This window comes from Scyliorhinus canicula, chromosome 16, assembly GCF_902713615.1.
Source record: "Scyliorhinus canicula chromosome 16, sScyCan1.1, whole genome shotgun sequence".
NCBI lineage: Eukaryota > Metazoa > Chordata > Chondrichthyes > Carcharhiniformes > Scyliorhinidae > Scyliorhinus > Scyliorhinus canicula.
The window spans coordinates 45,435,033-45,456,121 of record NC_052161.1 but is presented as its reverse complement, the minus strand read 5'-3'; the positions used below and the strand labels follow the sequence as shown (position 1 = coordinate 45,456,121).

Sequence of the window (21,089 nt, the reverse complement as noted above, 5' to 3'; positions counted from 1 at the left end):
ATTTCAACATCCTAGCAGAGGCGGACGAGCTCGTGAGGATAAACAGCCTGGACAAGGGGCAGGCGAAACAGCACTGAGGACGAAACAGAGGAAGGAGAAAGGGAGAAAGAAAAAGAACTATAATAGACTTATACCATGTTTGCATGGGACAATACTGCCTCGCTCAGAACAGAAATGCTAAAACACAGGAAAGGCTTAGGGCAGCAGAGTGCAGGAGAGGATGAAGAAGGAACAGCAATCTAACGGGCATAGGAAAGGGATAAGATCAGCCCTGAGAGGGGGGCCACCACATTAGCAGGGAAAGCTAGAGCAGGAACTATGAAAACAGGGGGGGCCGTGGCAGGGAGTGGGTGTCTGGCGGTGTGGTGGGGTGGGGGGGTTGGGGACCACAGGGGCAGGGTAGTCCAAGGGGGGAGATAGGGAAGGCGGGAACACAAGGGAGGGGATGGGGAGTAGGTAGCAGGGGGGAACACATGGGAAATACAAGGATAGGAAAAGGGTTCGTTTTCAGATTGGCTTCAGCAGGGAAGGTGCAGGTTGAGGGAACAAGGTGGCGCCGTGAACAGCCACTTTGGAGGGACCCTGGACAAAGTGAGAACCTGGAGTGCAGAGATGCCCCATGTGGTATACACACAGTTGGCCTCCAAGTTGGGTGCCCCCTGGACAAAGGGAAACTCCAGAGTGCAGGGGTCCATCCACCAGGTAAGTATGGCTGATCCTACAGGAACTGGGGGACAGAGATCCCCCACCAGAATGATTACCTGGAATGTCAGGGGACTTAGTGGCCAAGTGAAAAGATCCAGAATCTTCACCCATTTGAGAAGTTTGAAAGCCAAGAGAGGCACCTGAGGGAGAAGGACCAACTGCGGGTAAGGAAGGATGAGTGGGGCAGACGCACCACTCATGTTACGGTACTGGAGCAGTTTGGGCTAGGGACGGGATTCACCTCGTGGGTGAAATTTCTGGACAACATCCCCAAGCATTCAGACCAACACGATCAGCTCTGAATACTTTCAGTTTCACAGAGGCACCAGGCAGGAATGCTCGCTGTCCCTGCTCCTGTTTGCCCTGGCAATCGAACCCTTGGCGATCGCTCTGCAAAACGCAAGAGGCTGGGAGGTCTTCCAAACAGGAGGCAGGAAGCAGAGTCTTATTCTATGCGGACGATCTGCTCCTCTACATCTTGGACCCACAGAACAGCCTAAAAGTAATCATGAAGGTCCTGGAAGAATTTGGAGCCTTCTTGGGGTACAAACTTAACCTGGGCAAGAGTGAGGCATTACTGGTGAAACCTAACTTGGGAGGGACAGAGATGGAGGGTCTCCTATTCAAACTAGCCCAAAGTAAATTCCACTACCTAGGCATCCAGATAGCCCACAACTGGACAATGATCCACAAGTGGAATCTGGCCAATCTGGTGGAGGAAGTAAAAAAGGATCTACAGAGATGGGATGCATTCCTGCTCTCCATGGCGGGGAGGATGCCAAGGTTCCTCTTGCTGTTTAGATCTATACCGATCCTCATCCCCAAGTCCTTTTTCCAAGAAATAGACACTTTCAAGAAGTGGAGACAGGACAGGGGGCGCTAGTGGTCAGGGACTCGCAATCCTAGATGAACTAATGAAGGATTGGAACTAGAGAATGGACAGGAGCTCGACACTTACAAATGAAAACCTTTCTCCGCAAGGAGACGGCGAGGTACCCTCGACTCCAAGAGACACACTGCTGGAGGAATTGCTGGGCATGGACAGTAGTGGGAAGGGGAACTGTGGTGACATGTACGGATGATTTTTAGAAAGGGCAAGAACACCATTAGATGGAACAAGACAGAAATGGGACGATGAACTTTGGACGGAAATAGGGTAGGGACATAGAACATAGAACATAGAATGATACAGCGCAGTACAGGCCCTTCGGCCCTCGATGTTGCACCGACATGGAAAAAAACTAAAGGCTATCTAACCTACACTATGCCCTTATCATCCATATGCTTATCCAATAAACTTTTAAATGCCCTCAATGTTGGCGAATTCACTACTGTTGCAGGTAGGGCATTCCACGGCCTCACCACTCTTTGCGTAAAAAACCCACCTCTGACCTCTGTCCTATATCTATTACCCCTCAATTTAAGGCTATGTCCCCTCGTGCTAGCCACCTCCATCCGTGGGAGAAGGCTCTCGCTGTCCACCCTATCTAACCCTCTGATCATTTTGTATGCCTCTATTAAGTCACCTCTTAACCTTCTTCTCTCTAACGAAAACAACCTCAAGTCCATCAGCCTTTCCTCATAAGATTTTCCCTCCATACCAGGCAACATCCTGGTAAATCTCCTCTGCACCCGTTCCAAAGCTTCCACGTCCTTCCTATAATGAGGCGACCAGAACTGTACGCAATACTCCAAATGCGGCCGTACTAGAGTTTTGTACAACTGCAACATGACCTCATGGCTCCGGAACTCAATCCCTCTACCAATAAAGGCCAACACACCATAGGCCTTCTTCACAACCCTATCAACCTGGGTGGCAACTTTCAGGGATCTATGTACATGGACACCGAGATCCCTCTGCTCATCCACACTACCAAGAATTTTACCATTAGCCAAATATTCCGCATTCCTGTTATTCTTTCCAAAGTGAATCACCTCACACTTCTCCACATTAAACTCCATTTGCCACCTCTCAGCCCAGCTCTGCAGCTTATCTATGTCCCTCTGTAACCTGCAACATCCTTCCGCACTGTCTACAACTCCACCGACTTTAGTGTCGTCTGCAAATTTACTCACCCATCCTTCTGCGCTGTCTTCTAGGTCATTTATAAAAATGACAAACAGCAACGGCCCCAGAACAGATCCTTGTGGTACGCCACTCGTAACTGAACTCCATTCTGAACATTTCCCATCAACTACCACTCTCTGTCTTCTTTCAACTAGCCAATTTCTGATCCACATCTCTAAATCACTGGGGCAAAGCACGAAGTAGTGCCAACTCCACCTCCTCCTGCGCAAGGCTAAGCCTCATGCAGTTCAAAGTGGTGTACAGAGTGCACCTAACCAGAACCTGAATGAACAGGCTCTTCCTGTTGTGGTACTAGGGAGGCCTGGCCAATCACGCCCACATGTTCTGGGCCTGCCCCAGGCTTGTCAGGTTCTGTACAGCCTTCTTCAAGGCGATGTCTAAGGTTGTGGGGATGAGGGTAGTGCCATGCCCAATACTGGCAGTTTTCGGGGGGTTGGACCAGCCAGAGCTACACATGGGGAAGAGGGCCGATATCTAGGCTTTTACTTCCTTCATCGCATGCTGGAGGATCCTGCTCGGCTGCTGATCAGCAGCACCACCCACAGCTGCAGACTGGCTGACAGACCTGTCAGAATTGCTCCACCTGGAGACAATCAAGTACACCATCCAAGGGTTGAACAGGGGCTTCCTCAAAGCATGGGGGCTATTCATCAGCCTGTAATAAGACCTGTTCAAAGCCAATAGTGATTAAGAAGGGGGAGGGGGAATCAATGAGGACAGACAAGATCGCATAGAACAGAGAGGAACAAAAGCGAGGGTGGCAAGGAAGGAATGTCAGGAAGGCACATGGGAAAAGAGCAAGGGGGCAGGGGGCAGGGAGCCCCCCCCCCCACCCCTCCTGCCCCCCAGGGAAGCCACAGGGGTAACAGCAAAAATCATAAAACGAAGGACAGATTATAACGATACAGCACCCAGGGCGGAAGACGGGCAAGGATTGAGACGGGGAAGGGAGAACAAGGAAAGGGGAAGGGCCGATGAAAGAGGTACATGTAAAATTGTACATAAGAGATGCCCTATTCTGGTGCGATGAGCCCCCACTGGCAACGGGATTCTCTTTTCCGGTAGCCGCCCACTGCGGGCACCCCCACGCCATCGGGAACTCTGTTGGCAAAACGGAGGATCCCGCTGAGGGAGAATCGAGCCCTGTGTGATTCATATGTCTAATTGTTAAATTGTGAAAATTGGAAAATGGCAATCAAAATAATTTTTAAAATAAAGCAAATTTAGAGCTTAGATGGTTTCTTTCTTGTTGTTTAATTGGGAATAAAGATAGCAGTTAAAGGTATGGTAGTCACTGTATTGAATAGTACTCTATAAGGGGTAATTCTAAGTTATTTTCTGCTGTGATGTTAAAGATTTTAATACTGTGTTGATAATAAAGTTTATTTGAATGTACCATATCCCTATTTCTTTGAGCAATCTCTCCTTTCCTCACAATCTTACAAAATTAAAATTAAATATTGGGGTTTCTGATCAGTATCCTTGCCACTGTTGGGGTCTGTCTGGGATCGTAATATGGCACTCTGTTTAATGCCACGTTTACAGATATCACTTACTGAGGTAGCTACCTGTTGCTTGCACTCATGCTGGTTAAGAGCGGTGTGTGAAGGAATCAAGGCACAATATGAAGTTATACGATTAAAGGAATATTTTTTTTTATGAAGTAGGGATTAGAAAATCACAAGCAAGAGTAAACAAATTCATGAACATATCTGGAAATACTTGTGGGCTTGGGGACACCAACATCCTCTGGCATATTGTTTCCATCCCATAACCAAGGGTAGTTTCAGAAAAACAGGAACTAGCTTCTGAAAATCATGGATACGTCACCTGAGTAAAGTATTGATACAGATTTTGTAAATGATCATTGTAAGTTACCACAATGTAACGATGAATGACTGTTTTTTAAGGGTGCCCCTAAATCTTATCAACTGAATCCAGGAAACATAGTTCAAATTTTGAGATACAATTGCTAGACTGGGAAGTTACCCCCATTTGCATCCCTGAGCATCCTGTTAGCTCGAAGGATGTTGAAAAGTACACATGCTCAGAGTTCCTCGCAGTGACTCCCTTTTCTAAAGAGTTAAATAATTTGAATTTTAACTAGAAACTGACAGTAATGCAGCCTTGTTTGGGAAATAGAAGGGGGCAAACTTACCTGTCAAGAGCTAAGACCCCCATACATAAAAAATGATTAATTATGCAGTTTAGAAAAGTATATATATTGGAAACATAGTGGGCGGGATTTTCCGTTTCAGCAGCTGGTTGAAATGGAGAATTTGCGAGCGTTATATGATGCCAAAATCGGTACCGAACACTCACCGATTCTGGGACCGGTGAGGGGCTCGCAGCGACGTCGGATGAAACTCCTGACTCCTGCGGCAAAAGCTGCCGGAGAATGGCTGGATCTCTGGCCACGACGATGACAGTCACAGTGTACAACATGGCGCCGGCTGTGCGCGAACCCGACATGCCATCCGCGACCCCACAGGCCACATCCCGGCCACCCCCCACCAGTCCTCCCAAACTTGCGGAAGCCCCCCCGACCAGCTACACGGATCCCAAGTGTGGATGCGCTGGACACAGTCCGCAGCCGCCACACCGGGTCCCGACCACTCAGGCCATACGTCAACCACGCGGTCGGCAACTCCACCCATCAGGGGCGGAGCATCTCAGGAGGGCCTGCCGATGGCGTTCAAACGCTATTGCAACTTCTGAGGGGGCGGAACATGGCTGACTGGTATCTCCGCCCGATCGGCAATTACGATATTGGCGTCGGGCAATGGAGAATCCCGCCCAGTGGATTTTTAAGTTTGTTGCATTCACTCCAGTATTTCTCATGGTAAAGGTACTGGCAGGGGGATGGGAACCGATGCAGGAAGTTGGAAGGTAGTAAAACAGGGACAGAAGCAAAAGGAAGTAAAGGGAAAAGTGCAAGGCAGAGAAGACATAGTCAAAAATCTAAAAGGGCGACAGTACAAGGTACAGTGACTGAGGGGAGCTCAGTGAATAGGCCCAGTAATAACAAAAGGAATAAAACTGGAGATGTTAAGATTCAAAACAGAGGGAAAAAAACCAACATAAGTGTACTTTACCTGAATGCTCGTAGTATTCGGAATAAAGTAAATGAGTTGATGGCACAAATCATCGTGAATGACTATGATTTAGTGGCCATTACTGAACCATGGTTAAAGGATGGTCACGACTGGGAGTTAAATATCCGAGGGTATCAAACTATTCGGAAGGACAGAGTGGATGGTAAGGGAGGTGGTGTTGCTCTGTTATTTAAGGATGGCATCCGGGCAATAGTAAGGGATGACATCGGTGCTATGGAGGATAAGGTTGAATCCATTTGGGTGGAAATCAGGAATAGTAAGGCGAAAAAGTCACTGATAGGAGTAGTCTATCGGCCACCAAATAGTAACGTTATGGTGGGGCAGGCAATAAACAAAGCAATAACTGATGCATGTAGAAATGGTACAGCAGTTATCATGGGGGATTTTAATCTACATGTCGATTGGTTTAACCAGGTCGGTCAAGGCACCCTTGAGGAGGAGTTTATAGAATGTATCCGCGATAGTTTCCTAGAACAGTATGTAATGGAACCTACGAGGGAACAAGCGGTCCTAGATCTTGTCCTGTGTAATGAGACAGGATTGATTCATGATCTCATAGTTAGGGATCCTCTCGGAAGGAGCGATCACAATATGGTGGAATTTAAAATACAGATGGAGGGTGAGAAAGTAAAATCAAATACTAGTGTTTTGTGTTTAAACAAAGGAGATTACAAGGGGATGAGAGAAGAACTAGCTAAGGTAGACTGGGAGCTAAGACTTTATGGTGGAACAGTTGGGGAACAGTGGAGAACCTTCCAAGCGATTTTTCACAGTGCTCAGCAAAGGTTTATACCAACAAAAAGGAAGGACGGTAGAAAGAGGGAAAATCGACCGTCGATATCTAAGGAAATAAGGGAGAGTATCAAATTGAAGGAAAAAGCATATAAAGTGGCAAAGATTGCTGGGAGATTAGAGGACTGGGAAATCTTTAGGGGGCAACAGAAAGCTACTAAAAAAGCTATAAAGAAGAGTAAGATAGAGTATGAGAGTAAACTTGCTCAGAATATAAAAACAGACAGTAAAAGTTTTTACAAATATATAAGACAAAAAAGAGTGGCTAAGGTAAATATTGGTCCTTTAGAGGATGAGAAGGGAGTTTTAATAATGGGAAATGAAGAAATGGCTGAGGAACTGAACAGGTTTTTTGGGTCGGTCTTCACAGTGGAAGACACAAATAACATGCCAGCGACTGATAGAAATGAGGCTATGACAGGTGAGGACCTTGAGAGGATTGTTATCACTAAGGAGGTAGTGATGGGCAAGCTAATGGGGCTAAAGGTAGACAAGTCTCCTGGCCCTGATGGAATGCATCCCAGAGTGCTAAAAGAGATGGCTAGGGAAATTGCAGATGCACTAGTGATAATTTACCGAAATTCACTAGACTCTGAGGTGGTCCCGGTGGATTGGAAATTTGCAAACATGACACCACTGTTTTAAAAATGAGGTAGGCAGAAAGCAGGAAATTATAGGCCAGTGAGCTTAACTTCAGTAGTAGGGAAGATGCTGGAATCTATCATCAAGGAAGAAATAGCGAGGCATCTGGATAGAAATTGGGCAGACGCAGCATGGGTTCATAAAGGGCAGGTCATGCCTAACTAATTTAGTGGAATTTTTTGAGGACATTACCAGTGCAGTAGATAACGGGGAGCCGATGGATGTGGTATATCTGGATTTCCAGAAAGCCTTTGACAAGGTGCCACACAAAAGGTTGCTGCATAAGATAAAGATGCATGGCATTAAGGGTAAAGTAGTAGCATGGATAGAGGATTGGTTAATTAATAGAAAGCAAAGAGTGGGGATTAATGGGTATTTCTCTGGTTGGCAATCAGTAGCTAGTGGTGTCCCTCAGGGATCCGTGTTGGGCCCACAATTGTTCACAATTTACATAGATGATTTGGAGTTGGGGACCAAGGGCAATGTGTCCAAGTTTGCAGATGACACTAAGATGAGTGGTAAAGCGAAAAGTGCAGAGGATACTGGAAGTCTGCAGAGGGATTTGGATAGGTTAAGTGAATGGGCTCGGGTCTGGCAGATGGAATACAATGTTGACAAATGTGAGGTTATCCATTTTGGTAGGAATAACAGCAAACGGGATTATTATTTAAATGATAAAATATTAAAGCATGCCGCTGTGCAGAGAGACTTGGGTGTGCTAGTGCATGAGTCACAGAAGGTTGGTTTACAGGTGCAACAGGTGTTTAAGAAGGCAAATGGAATTTTGTCCTTCATTGCTAGAGGGATGGAGTTTAAGACTAGGGGGGTTATGTTGCAATTGTATAAGGTGTTAGTGAGGCCACACCTGGAGTATTGTGTTCAGTTTTGGTCTCCTTACTTGAGAAAGGACGTACTGGCACTGGAGGGTGTGCAGAGGAGATTCACTAGGTTAATCCCAGAGCTGAAGGGGTTGGATTATGAGGAGAGGTTGAGTAGACTGGGACTGTACTCGTTGGAATTTAGAAGGATGAGGGGGGATCTTATAGAAACATTTAAAATTATGAAGGGGATAGGATAGATGCGGGCAGGTTGTTTCCACTGGCGGGTGACAGCAGAACTAGGGGACATAGCCTCAAAATAAGGGGAAATAGATTTAGTACTGAGTTTAGGAGGAACTTCTTCACCCAAAGGGTTGTGAATCTATGGAATTCCTTGCCCAGTGAAGCAGTTGAGGCTCCTTCATTACATGTTTTTAAGGTAAAGATAGATAGTTTTTTGAAGAATAAAGGGATTAAGGGTTATGGTGTTCGGGCCGGAAAGTGGAGCTGAGTCCACAAAAGATCAGCCATGATCTCATTGAATGGCGGAGCAGGCTCGAGGGGCCAGATGGCCTACTCCTGCTCCTAGTTCTTATATGATTCTTATATGATTCTTATTTGCTATTGTAGTGCAGCAATGATTGTTCTCCCCTTAATTTGGAAAAAGGTATCAAGTTAAATTCTACTTTAAATGTCAATGGATATCTTACATATCTTATAGTAACAAATATTTAGTCTTAGAACTTTGATTCTCTGTTAGAAATAAGATTATACTTTCTATTCTTGATGTGGGTGTTGGTGTAGCTTTGTTACCTTTGAGCTCTGGTGCTACTCTGCTATAAATCCTTTCATTTATTCTTTTAACACAGCTCACATTCAGCTAAATAGAATTGAAAACTCCATATTATGTACATGAAGGATTTTTGGCCGAACTCTGTTAACAAAATGGCGGGAAATGCTAAGAAAACCACTGACAAGAAAGATCAGTCAGATGCAACTGAAGAGGTATCTGTTCTTCATCATGGCCACTTGATGACTGAGTCAGCCCTTGATCCGGCACTTCCAAAGACGTTACGACGGATGAATGAAAATGAGAGACTGGATCTATTAGCACACATCAGTGCCCATGATACAGAACTTCAGAATATTGGTAAAGAGCTTGTCCAAGCTGAGAAGAAAATTCTTACTGCACAATACACAACTTTCTTGGTAGAGGCCCGTTTAGTGTCTATCAAAAAACGGCTGCACACAATGTTGGAGCATCGAGATGATTTAGAAAACTAGGCCGGATTAAAAATTTCAGATTTTCGGTTTACCAGGTGCTGAGGTTATTCTCCCAGCTACATTCTTTCAGATCTGCCAACCACACTTTCTCAACATGGAAATGAAAGCCGATGCATTAAATTGGAAAGGGCCCAAGGACGACGAACCGCATGACCCATAATTTTAAGTTTCCACAACTTCAAAGGTCGTCAAAAAGTGGTGGACAGGGCTGAAAGGCCATCGAAGTACAGTGCACCCTACCGTACCCAGCCATACTGAGGGTGGCATTCAATAACTCTACAAAAACATTCTATACCCCGGCTAAAGTCATGGCTTTCATGAACTGCGGTGGGAGACAATAATCCAAGTGCCTCAACTGAATGACATAATGAACAGGCTACAGTTGACTATTAAGTTTGGACTTCATCCCTTGTTATTTGATTCTTTTTCTTTTTTTATCATTCTCTAAAGGATGGACGAGTAACTGAGCACTGCAGTGTGTATGATGTTTAAGAAATGCTGGGACTCGAACATAACTTGATGAATAACATTTTTCAACGTATTTTTTCTGGTCAAGGGATATGCTTTGCAGCCTGTATGAGAAACATCCTTTCTTTCTTTTTGTACACACTTGTAATAATCTTGTCCATATTATTTGTATCCTTCTCTCTTATTATGTTAAATAGGCGTGACGGAACAAGCATGTGACTTTGGTGTCAATAGGTGAGGTTAGATTACAGGGATGGCGCATCATTCTAGTTTTCTTTACAAATATTAAGTATGTTTATTAAGGTTTTACATTTTAACAAACAACGCATCAAAACCACAAGAATGACACAGCACAGCAATCAAAACAAAATTCTCAGCATACGTGAATACAGAGGGGGACAGGGGAACAGCAGTATAGACAACTCCATACAGTCATTAGACATAACTTGATACTGTGATGATATTCATAAACAATCTTGGAAGGGATTCTCCAATCCTGCGGCTAAGTATTGACGCCGTCGTAAATGCTGGAGCGGGTGGGGCAACTCAATTCAACTATGTATAAAAGGTCAGCCAGTAAGGAATCGACCAAGAAGAGACCGGGAGGGATCTACCTGAGGTTGTATGTAACGGTATTGTAAAAAAAACAAAGTTTGTTGTTTCTTACTCGCTGTGGACTCCCGGGTCCTTATTAAACAATAATGATAATAATAATCTTTGTTATTATCACAAGTAGGCTTACATTAACACTGCAATGAAGTTACTGTGAAAATCCCCTAATCGCCACATTCCGGCACCTCCTCGTGTACACTGAGGAAAATTCAGAATGTCCAATTCACCTAACAGCACATCTTTTGGGACTTGTGGGAAGAAACCCGAGGGCCCAGAGGAAACCCACGCAGACACGGGGAGAACGTACATACTCCACACAGATAGTGACCTATGCCCGGAATCGAAAGCAGGACCCTAGCGGCATGAAGCCATAGTGCCAACCACTGTGCTGCCGTGCCGCTCTAACAGAGGGCATATTCAAAGAGTGAGGGATCGTCCATTTAAGACAGAGATGAGGGGAAATTTCTTCTCTCAGAGGATAGTGATTCTGTGAAATTCTTTACCACAGAGAGCTCCAGAGGCTGGATTGTTAAGTATGTTCAAGGCTAGGGCAGCACGGTGGCGCAGTGGTTAGCATTGCTGCCTCACGGGGCTGACGTCCCAGGTTCGATCCCGGCTCTGGGTCACCGCCTGTGTAGAGTTTGCACATTCTTCCCGTGTTTGCGTGAGTTTCGCCCCCTCAACCCAAAGGTGTGCATGTAGGTGGATTGGCCACGCTAAATTGCCCCTTAATTGGAAAAACTGAATTGGGAACTCTAAATTTATTTAAAAAGAAGTATGTTCAAGGCTGAGATAAACAGATTTTAGGGAATCAAGGATTATGGGGATAAGGCGGGAAAGTGGAGTTGAGGGTTTATCAGATCAGCCATGATCTCGTTGAATGGCGGAGCAGACTCGATGGGCCAAGTAGCCTACTTCTGATCTGGCATCTTATGGTCTCACTGTCTCACGATTTGGCACAAACCCGATCCCATGCACAAAAGAAGCAAAACCCAGCCTCTCAGGATGTCCTTAATAAGTGCCTTCGGGAAGAGACACCCCAAATTCCAGAGAGGCAACAGGATACCAACCACAGCATCGAGCCTGGCCAAGCACAGCACATTCTGACACACAGGAATCAGTACTTCCAGGATCTCCAGCATACCCCAAAACCTACACCCAAGTTGATCCTGCACCTCACCAACCACACTCAGGGCAGTGCAATTTACACTAAAGCACACCCCCATTTACACTAAACCAAAAATTATGTCAGTCCCAGCCAGGTAGATCCCATCACAGAAGAGAAGAAGAATCATCAAGACACCTAATATTGGGCACCCTGGGAAGGGGGGTCTGAATCCTTCCCCCTGGTACAAAAAAGGGGAACCTCCCATAGACCACTAGACCAGACTAGGATTTATAACAGCTTACTGCTCTCCCAAATAGAGAAGAACAAAAACCCGAAGGGAAAAACACTCAAGCTGACCCAGGAATATCATCCACAGCTCCGCACTGCACGCCATCACAAGAAGGATATTAAGGGTTACGACAGCACTGCCTCAACAGAGACAAACACTGCTTCCACATGGAAAACCCAACCACAACGAGGAGAACACTCAGAAAATCACCATATAAGACCACTTGGAGAAGCCATCCCCACATGAGGGCAGGGCTCCAATAATGTGGAGGCAATGAAAACACTCTTTCCCTTCTCATCAATAAATGAGTCAAGGATTAAGCAAACCCACCTCGGCATGCACTGCCACTCAATTTGTCCCATTATAACAGCTCTAAAGAAAAAAGGCTCAAAACAAACCACTCCAAGCTCAAGGAAAAGTCAGAAGGCACCAGTCAGGAGGAACCAGTCCTCCCCAGGATACATAATCTGCCTGAACCATCAAAGGAGACAAGCATGGATTCTTAAATTCAAAGAAACAAAGGCCCGATACGGTTAGCTCTAACTGAGGTGCTATCCTCAATCTCAGTGAGTATTTAACTAACCCTACCACCCAAGTCCACACCAACCTCGACCCCTCATCCTGCTGTAGCTCCACTCATTTTCATTTTAAATGAGATGAGGGGTGTCCAAAAAACACTCCCTTCCCATAACCACAAGTAGTGCAGCACATCATTTCAAAAAGAGTAAAAATGTGCACAGACCACATTTCATAATCGACTCAATATGGTTTTTGCTAGAATAGGATAACAGGCAACTCTGGCCCTCGTGCTAGTACCTTGCGCACCCTTATAGGAGAAAAGACGACAACAAATAATCAGCAAGTCACAAGGGAGTAACATCCAGAATTATTGATGAACTGCAAAGGCGAAATGCATGACAGGATCATTTGACAAGGTGCCGTACAAAAGACTGGTCCAGAAGGTAAGATCGCAGGGGATTGGGGGTAGAATACTCGATTGATTGAGGATTGGCTGACTGACATAAAACAGAGGATCGGGATAAATGGATCATTCTCTGGCTGGCGCGCTGTGACGAGCGGGGTGCTGCAGCGATCAATTTTCAGACCTCAACTGTTTACCATCTATGTAAATGGTCTGCAAGCAGGGATGGAGTATCACATAGCAACATTTGCAGATGATACTAAAATAGGTGGGAAAGCAGGCAGTGAAGAGGAGATACATATTTTACAGATGGATATACCGTATATACTCGCGTAACATGCGACTTTTGAGCACCTAATTTGAAGCCTAAATTTCGGGGGTCGCATGATACGCGAGGTACAAAAATCACGGGTGTGAAATGCTGGCCAAGATAAGTCACATAGCATCCAGCTGGCTTTACTAGCGTCGTTCAGCCACTTGCCGTTTCCATTCATAAAAACATGAATGGAAACATCAAGTGGCTGAACATCTTCCCATCAGAATGCTGTGGTCAAAATCTGAAGAGTAGTATTCTGATGGGAAGATGGGAAGAGTGGATTCTGCTGTGAAAGCTGTTCGCGATTCGAAAATTAATTTCCAAAATTAATTTCCAAAAAAGTGACTCGCATGATACATGAGGTATACCATGAAATTATGTTTTGGGGATGAAAATTTAGGGGTCGCATGATACGCGAGATCGAATGATACGCGAGAATATACGGTAGATAGGCTCGGAGACTGGGCCAGAATTTAGCAGATGGAGTTTAATGTGGATAAGTGTGAAGTTACCTATTTTGGCAGTAAAAATATAAAGGCAAATTATTATCTAAATGGAAAGCAGACTCAAGATGCATCGGGGCAGATGGATCTGGGTGTCTTTGTTCATGAATCGCTGAAAGTCAGTATGCAGGTACAGCATGTCATTAAAAAGGACAATGGAATGTTCGTGATTATTGCAAAAGGACTGGAGTATGATAGTAGAGAGGAGTTGTTGCAATTATATAGTGTTGGCGATTGGATTGGATTGGATTTGTTTATTGTCACGCGTACCGAGGTACAGTGAAAAGATTTTTCTGCGAGCAGCTCAACAGATCATTAAGTACATGGGAAGAAAAGGGAATAAAAGAAAATACATAATAGGGCAACACAAGGTATCCAATGTAACTACATAAGCACCGGCATCGGATGAAGCATACAGGATGTAGTGTTAATGAGGTCAATCCATAAGAGGGTCATTTAGGAGTCTTGCAACAGCAGGGATGAAGCTGTTTTTGAGTCTATTCGCACGTGTTCTCAGATTTCTGTATCTCCTGCCTGATGGAAGAAGTTGGAAGAGTGAGTAAGCCGGGTGGGAGGGGGCTTTGATTGTGCTGCCCGCTTTCCCCAGGCAGCGGGAGGTGAAGATGGAGTCAATGAAAGGGAAGCAGGTTTGTGTGATGGACTGGGTGGTGTTCACAACTCTCTAAAGTTTCTTGCGGTCCTGGGCCGAGCAGTTGCCATACCAGGCTGTGATGCAGCCCGATAGGATGCTTTCTATAGTGCATCTGTAAAAGTTAGTAAGGTTTAATGTGGACATGCCGAATTTCCTAAGTTTCCTGAGGAAGTATAGGCGCTGTTGTGCTTTCTTGGTGGTAGCGTCGACGTGGGTGGACCAGGACAGATTTTTGGAGATGTGCACCCCTCGGAATTTGAAACCGCTAACCATCTCCAACTCGGCCCCGTTGATGCTGACAGGGGTGTGTACAGTACTTTGCTTCCTGAAGTCAATGACCAGCTCTTTAGTTTTGCTGGCATTGAGGGAGAGATTGTTGTCGCTGCACCACTCCACTAGGTTCTCTATCGCCCTCCTGTATTCTGACTCGTCATTATTCGAGATCCGGCTCACTATGGTCGTATTGTCAACAAACTTGTAAATTGAGTTGGAACCAAATTTTGCCACGCAGTCGTGTGTGTACAGGGAGTAGAGTAGGGGGAATAACGCAGCCTTGTGGGGCCCCAGTATTGATGACTATTGTGGAGGAGGTGTTGTTGTTCATTCTTACTGATTGTGGTCTGTTGGTCAGAAAATCGAGGATCCAGTTGCAAATCAAGGATCCAGTTGCAGACCACATCTTGAGTATTGTGTCCAGTTCTGGTTTCCTTATTTGATGAAGGATGTGGTGGCATTGGAGGCAGTTCAGCAGACGTTCAGAGTGATTCCAGGGATTAAACGGTTGGCGTTTGAGGAGAAATTAACCAGTTTGGCCTTATATTTGCTGGAGTTGAGATGAATGAGAGGGGATGGGATTGAGGTATATAAAATACTAAAAGGTATTTCTAAAATAGACGTAAACCAAATGATTCCCCTTGTGGGGTAATCTAGAATGAGAGGTCACAAATATAGGTTGAGAGGTGGTAGATTTAGAATAGATGAGGAGGAACTAGTTCTCGCAGAAGGTGGTGAATTTGTGGAATCTGCTGCTCCATAGTGTGACACAATCTGAGTCATAAAATGAATTCAAGAAGGAGACAGACATATTTCTGATTTTAAAAAGGCTCAAAGGCATATAGGGGTCAGATCGGGAGGTGGATTTGAGACCAGGAAGAGATCATCCATGATCTGATTGAATGGCGCAGCAGGCTCGAGAGGCTGAATTGCTACTTATGCTAATTCCTATGAACATCAAATACTCCTCTGGATCTCTCGAGGATACCATTGAACAAAGCACCTTCCTTTCCAACATGCACCCACCCTGACACCCAAATTATCCACAGCCTAGGCCCCGGCCAGGGGTGGGGTGGGGCGGGGTGGGGGGGGGGGGGGGGGTGGGGCGACTTGACACAATCGGCGACCTCCAACCCCTCACACAGAGCATTGTCAACAGGATAAAATAGGGCCAGTGTCAAATGATCGCAGGCCTCAAAGGCTGAATACACTGTGCTGTGTTGAACCTTGTACACCCAACCTCCAGATCACGATTACTAAAGTATGGCAACCAATTTTAAAACTCATTCGGGAACTCGCCTGCCACATCAAGCCGAAGACCAGGCTTGTGGACACTTTATAGCTCACAATCCTGTCAGGATAAACAACACACTATGCAACAGGACCTAAACAAATCTAAGGGGGGCCATTACCAGGTAAATTTTTTTAAAATATTTTTATTCTCCTCCATTTTCATATTTTCTCCCATATTTACACCCAACAATAAACAACAATCAGTAACGAATGCAATGTCAATCCCCATATCAATAACAACGATCCCATCCTCCCACCAATCCCCCAAACATTAGTCCACATGTTAACATAAACAAATGACAAAAATAAATCAGGAATCACCCATAGTCACCATTGATACATACAGTCCCCCTTCCCCCAATCCCACTAATGTAGGATGTAATCCAATTCTCGAAAGTGCACAATGAATAACGCCCATGAATTGTAGAACCCCTCGACCCTTCCCCTCAGTTCAAATTTGACCTTCTCAAAAGTCAAGAATTCCAGCAGGTCCCCCCCCCCCCCCCGCTTTGCCAGGGCACAGGGTGGAGAGGTTGATCTCCACCCTAACAGGATCATTGCCAGGTAAAATACTCCGAATACAAGGATTCTCTCCTGTGCCTCCACCATTCTCCCAAGGAAAACTTGCAATTCCTCAAAGTGAGCTCCAAAGACCTGCACCATGGAACCAACATCCTCATTCAGAACAACATTCTCAACGTTGGTCATCATCATCTCGATGCACACAGCACCACTCACCAGCATTAACGCCACTGCAAGCTGGGCCCTACCTCAACCCACTCTGACCACATTGGTCAAACGAGGATTCCCTGGGATTTAATCCAGCTCCTAATTGCAAAACTCCAATCAGGACAATCCAGGGACATAGTGCAAGGCATATTTTCCAAATAAAATACAATAATGAAATGTGCACTCAGATAAAATAAAGGATGAAAAGATAAGCAGAGACAGAGCTCGCAAAAACACAGCTGCTCCTGTGCTCAAATCACGTTACCATCTGTGCCCCCCCCCCCCCCCCCCCCCCAGTTTTTCTTTCTTGAAGCGACAGTCTCCGTGTCATAAATGGGTATTACTGATTCAAACAAAGCTGGTAGGTAGGGCTAGTGAAGTGCTTGCATCACTACTAGAGGAGGTATCTGGGACGTATCAGGAGGTGAAAAAAATTCATCTTGGGTGCATATGAACTAGTGCCTGAAGCCAACAGACAAAGGTTTAGAAATTTAAGGAAAGAATTTGGTCAAACATACATGGAGTTTGAAAGGATCAAACAGAGTAATTTTGATAGGTGGACAAGGGCTTTGAAAATAGACCAAACGTATGAAGCTCTCAGAGAAATTATACTTTTGGAGGAGTTTAAAAATTCACTTCCTGATGTAGTGAGAACTCATGTGGAAGAACAGAGGGTTAAAACTGCGAGATTAGCAGCAGAAATGGCAGATAATTATGAATTAGTTCATAAATCAAAGCATGGTTTCTGACAACAGTTTCAGCCTGTGAGGGATAGAAACTGGGGACATAAGAAATACTCAAGTGGTAAAAGTAAAGGTGATCTGATGGGAGATAATAAGGAGACTAAACTAGGCCATATAAAGTCACAATGTTGGTAGTTGAAGAAAAACACTGGGAAGGCTGATGTGGTAAAACAGGATAAGACAGCGGGGTTTGTTAAAGTGGTAAAGGAAAGCCCAAGTGAAGCGAAGGAGGTGCAAAAGATTGTACAGCTTGATCAAGAGATGATTGATAAGAAGGTGCCAGATCTCTTTAAAGAATTTACTTGTGTGGGTAAAGTTTACTCATGTGTATCAGGAGAAGCAAGTAAAGAAGTCATAATTTTAAGAGATACGGGAGCTAGTCAATCTTTAATGGTGAGAGATGAGGAGTTATGTAGTGTGGGAAGAATGTTGCCAGAAAAGGTGGTAATATGTGGAATTCATGGTGAGAGGAGTAGTGTTCAATTATATAAGATAAACTTAGAAAGTCCATGAAGAGTGGTGAAGTGGTAGTAGGAGTAATAGAGAAACTATCTTGTCCAGGAATACAGTTTATCTTGGGTAATGATATAGCTGGATCGCAGGTGGGAGTGATGCCTACTGTGGTGGATAAGCCACTGGAAAATCAGACAACTGAAGTGTTGAAGGACGAATATCCTTGGATTTCTCCGGATAAAAAGGTCGCAATGTCACAGGTTAAGACAAGAGGAGAAATCAAAAAGTGAAGATGAAGCTGAAGTGCAATTAACAGAAATGATTTTTGATCAGATGGTTGAAAAAGAACAAGAACAGGTGGAGGATGAGGAGGATATTTTTAGTTCAGGAAAATTGGCGGAGTTACAACAGAAAGATGTAGAAATAAAACGGATGTATCAGAAAGCATACACGGGAGAGGAATCTGAGTGTATACCAGAGTATTATTACCATAAAAGTGATGTCTTGATGAGAAAATGAAGACCGTCACATATGCAGGCGGATGAAAAGTGGGCAGAAGTTCATCAAGTAGTATTTTCGGTAGGGTATAGAAAGGAGGTGTTGCGAGTTGCACATGAGGTACCAGTGGGAGGTCATTTGGGAATAAGGAAAACTCAAGCTAAAATACAAAAACATTTTTACTGACCTGGACTACATAAAGATGCAGTTAAATTTTGTCAATCATGTCACACATGTCAAGTGATAGGGAAACCTCAAGCAGTGATAAAACCAGTGCCCTTAATACCCATTCCAGCATTTGAGGAACCTTTTACACGGGTCCTAATTGATTGCGTAGAACCGCTTCCTAAAACGAAAAGTGGGAAGCAATATCTTTTGACGATAATGGATGTGTCTAATAGGTTTCCAGAGGCCATTCCAGTACGTAATATTACAGCTAAAAAGTTTGTGGAGGAATTACTTAAATTCTTTACTAGATATGGACTGCCCACAGAAATACAATTGGATCAAGGATCAAATTTTACCTCAAGGTTATTCAAAGAAGTTATGGTAGCGTAGGAATAAAACAATTTAAATCAACTGCATACCATCCAGAATCGCAGGGAGGGTAGAAAGGTGGCATCAGGCACATTCTCCCCGTGTTTATGTGAGTTTTGCCCCCACAACCCAAAGATGTGCACGGTAGGTGGATTGAACATGCTAAATTACCCCTTAATTGGAAAAAATGAATTAGGTACTCTAAATTTATATTAAAAAAAAGAAAGGTGGCATCAGACATTAAAGACAATGTTGAGGGCTTATTGTCAAGATTATCCAGAGGATTGGGATAAAGGAATTCCATTCGTACTGTTTGCAATTAGCGATGCACTTAATGAGTCAACCAAATTCAGTCCTTTTGAACTAATTTTTGGTCATGAGGTAAGAGGACCACTTAAATTGATTGAGAACGAATTGGTGAGTGAGAATTCAGAAATTACATTATTGGATTACGTGTCAAATTTTAGGGAACGATTAAATAGAGCAGGTGAATTGGCTAGGAAACATTTAAAAGTTGCACAAAATGTGATGAAACAGGCAGCGGACAAGAAATCCAAAGTTCGTAGTTTTGCCAGTGGAGATAAAGTTTTAGTGTTGTTGCCAGTGGTTGGTGAACCTTTAAAAGCAAGGTTTTGTTGGCCTTATCTGATTGGAAGGAAATTAAGTGAGGTGAATTATGTGGTTAAAAACAGAGAGAAGGAAAACTCACCGAGTGTGTCAATTGGATATGCTTAAAAGGTACTTTGAAAGGGAAGGAGAAAAAGGAGGTTTTAATTACTCTAACGCAAAGTGACAAACCAAATCCAGATGTCTGTGAATTTTCATACCTCAAATTAAATTGGAAAACGAGGATGTTCTTAAAAATTGGGATAAATTGTTGAGTTACCTTCCAGAGGAAAAACAAACTGACCTGAAAGAGTTATTGATATCACATGGGAAAGTTTGTGGAGATAAATTGGGAAGTACTAAAGTGGCTATACGTGATGTAGATGTGGGAAATGGTGTTCCGATCAAACAACATCCATACAGACTTAACCCTTTAAAATTGGCACAGGTTAACAAAGAAATTGAGAGTATGCTTAACAATTGCATAATTGAAGAGCCAATGGAGCTCACCCATAGTGATGGTACCTAAACCAGACAGTACCCAATGGTTGTGTGTGGACTATAGAAAGGTTAATACAGATACAAGAACGGACTCTTATCCTATCCCACGTTTGGAGGATTGCATTGAGAAAGTGGGATGATCAGCTTTTATTTCCAAACTGGATTTACATAAAGGTTACTGGCAGGTACCTTTATCCGAAAGGGCAAAGGAGATTTCAGCTTTTGTGACTCCAGATGGTATATACCAATTCAAAGTTATGCCATTTGGCATGAAAAACACCCCAGCCACATTTTAACGGTTAACTAACAAAGTTGTTTCAGGCTTACCCAATTGTGCGGTATACATCGACAATCTGGTAATTTTCAGCCAGACATGGACAGAACATTTAAAACATCTAATGGAGTTATTCGATCAACTTCAGGAGGCGGGTTTGGTGATTAATCTAACCAACAGTTACTGAGAAATTTCTGATACCCTCAAGATGAAGGGAAATAATGCGAGTTCTTTGCATGAGTGGATTTGATCAAACATTTGTGCAAAATTTTTGTCACGTGATTGCTCCACTGATGGACTTGCTCAAGAAGCGTAACAAATTCCAGTGGACAGCAGAGTTTCAACAGGCATTTGACTGCCTGAAAGCTGCGATAATCAATGCTCCTGTGTTGGAGAATTGCAAGGGACTCTGTGATCAGTTTGAACTAAAGTATCTGACTTTAAAGAGAGATGCCGAGGCATAGAGAAATAGACGGATCGTGCAAGGACCTTCTTGTTCAAAGAGACTGTCAATCGAGAAGGATTTCAGTTGGAGGAAGAAAAACAAAAAAAAAATGGACTATATTATACCTGTTTGCGTGTGTTGTTTTTTGAAACAAAAAAGTATATTTACTGTGTGCATTTCTGAAAGGATAGTGAAAAGGTGAAAAATGAAACCATCTTGAAGTTGATGGTTTATTTTTTTTTCTTGGGGGGAGGTGTCATGTGAGAGTACTTTTAATAAATGGGTGTTTATAAATATCTGTATTGAGAGTACCTTTAAGAAATGGGTGTTTACTTCTGCAGTGATGTCAGAGAGTGGGTGGAGCTGGGCTATCTGTCAGCTTTTTACTTTTGTTTTTGAGCAGGCTGCAGGGTGTGTTTTT

General features: G+C 44.0%; 1 protein-coding gene across 11 annotated transcripts in view; it reads right to left on the bottom strand.

The window, feature by feature from the left end:
* Positions 1-21,089, bottom strand: part of LOC119950570 (transcription elongation regulator 1-like protein) — a 924,053-nt gene that overhangs the window by 722,109 nt on the left and 180,855 nt on the right. The window lies entirely within an intron of this gene.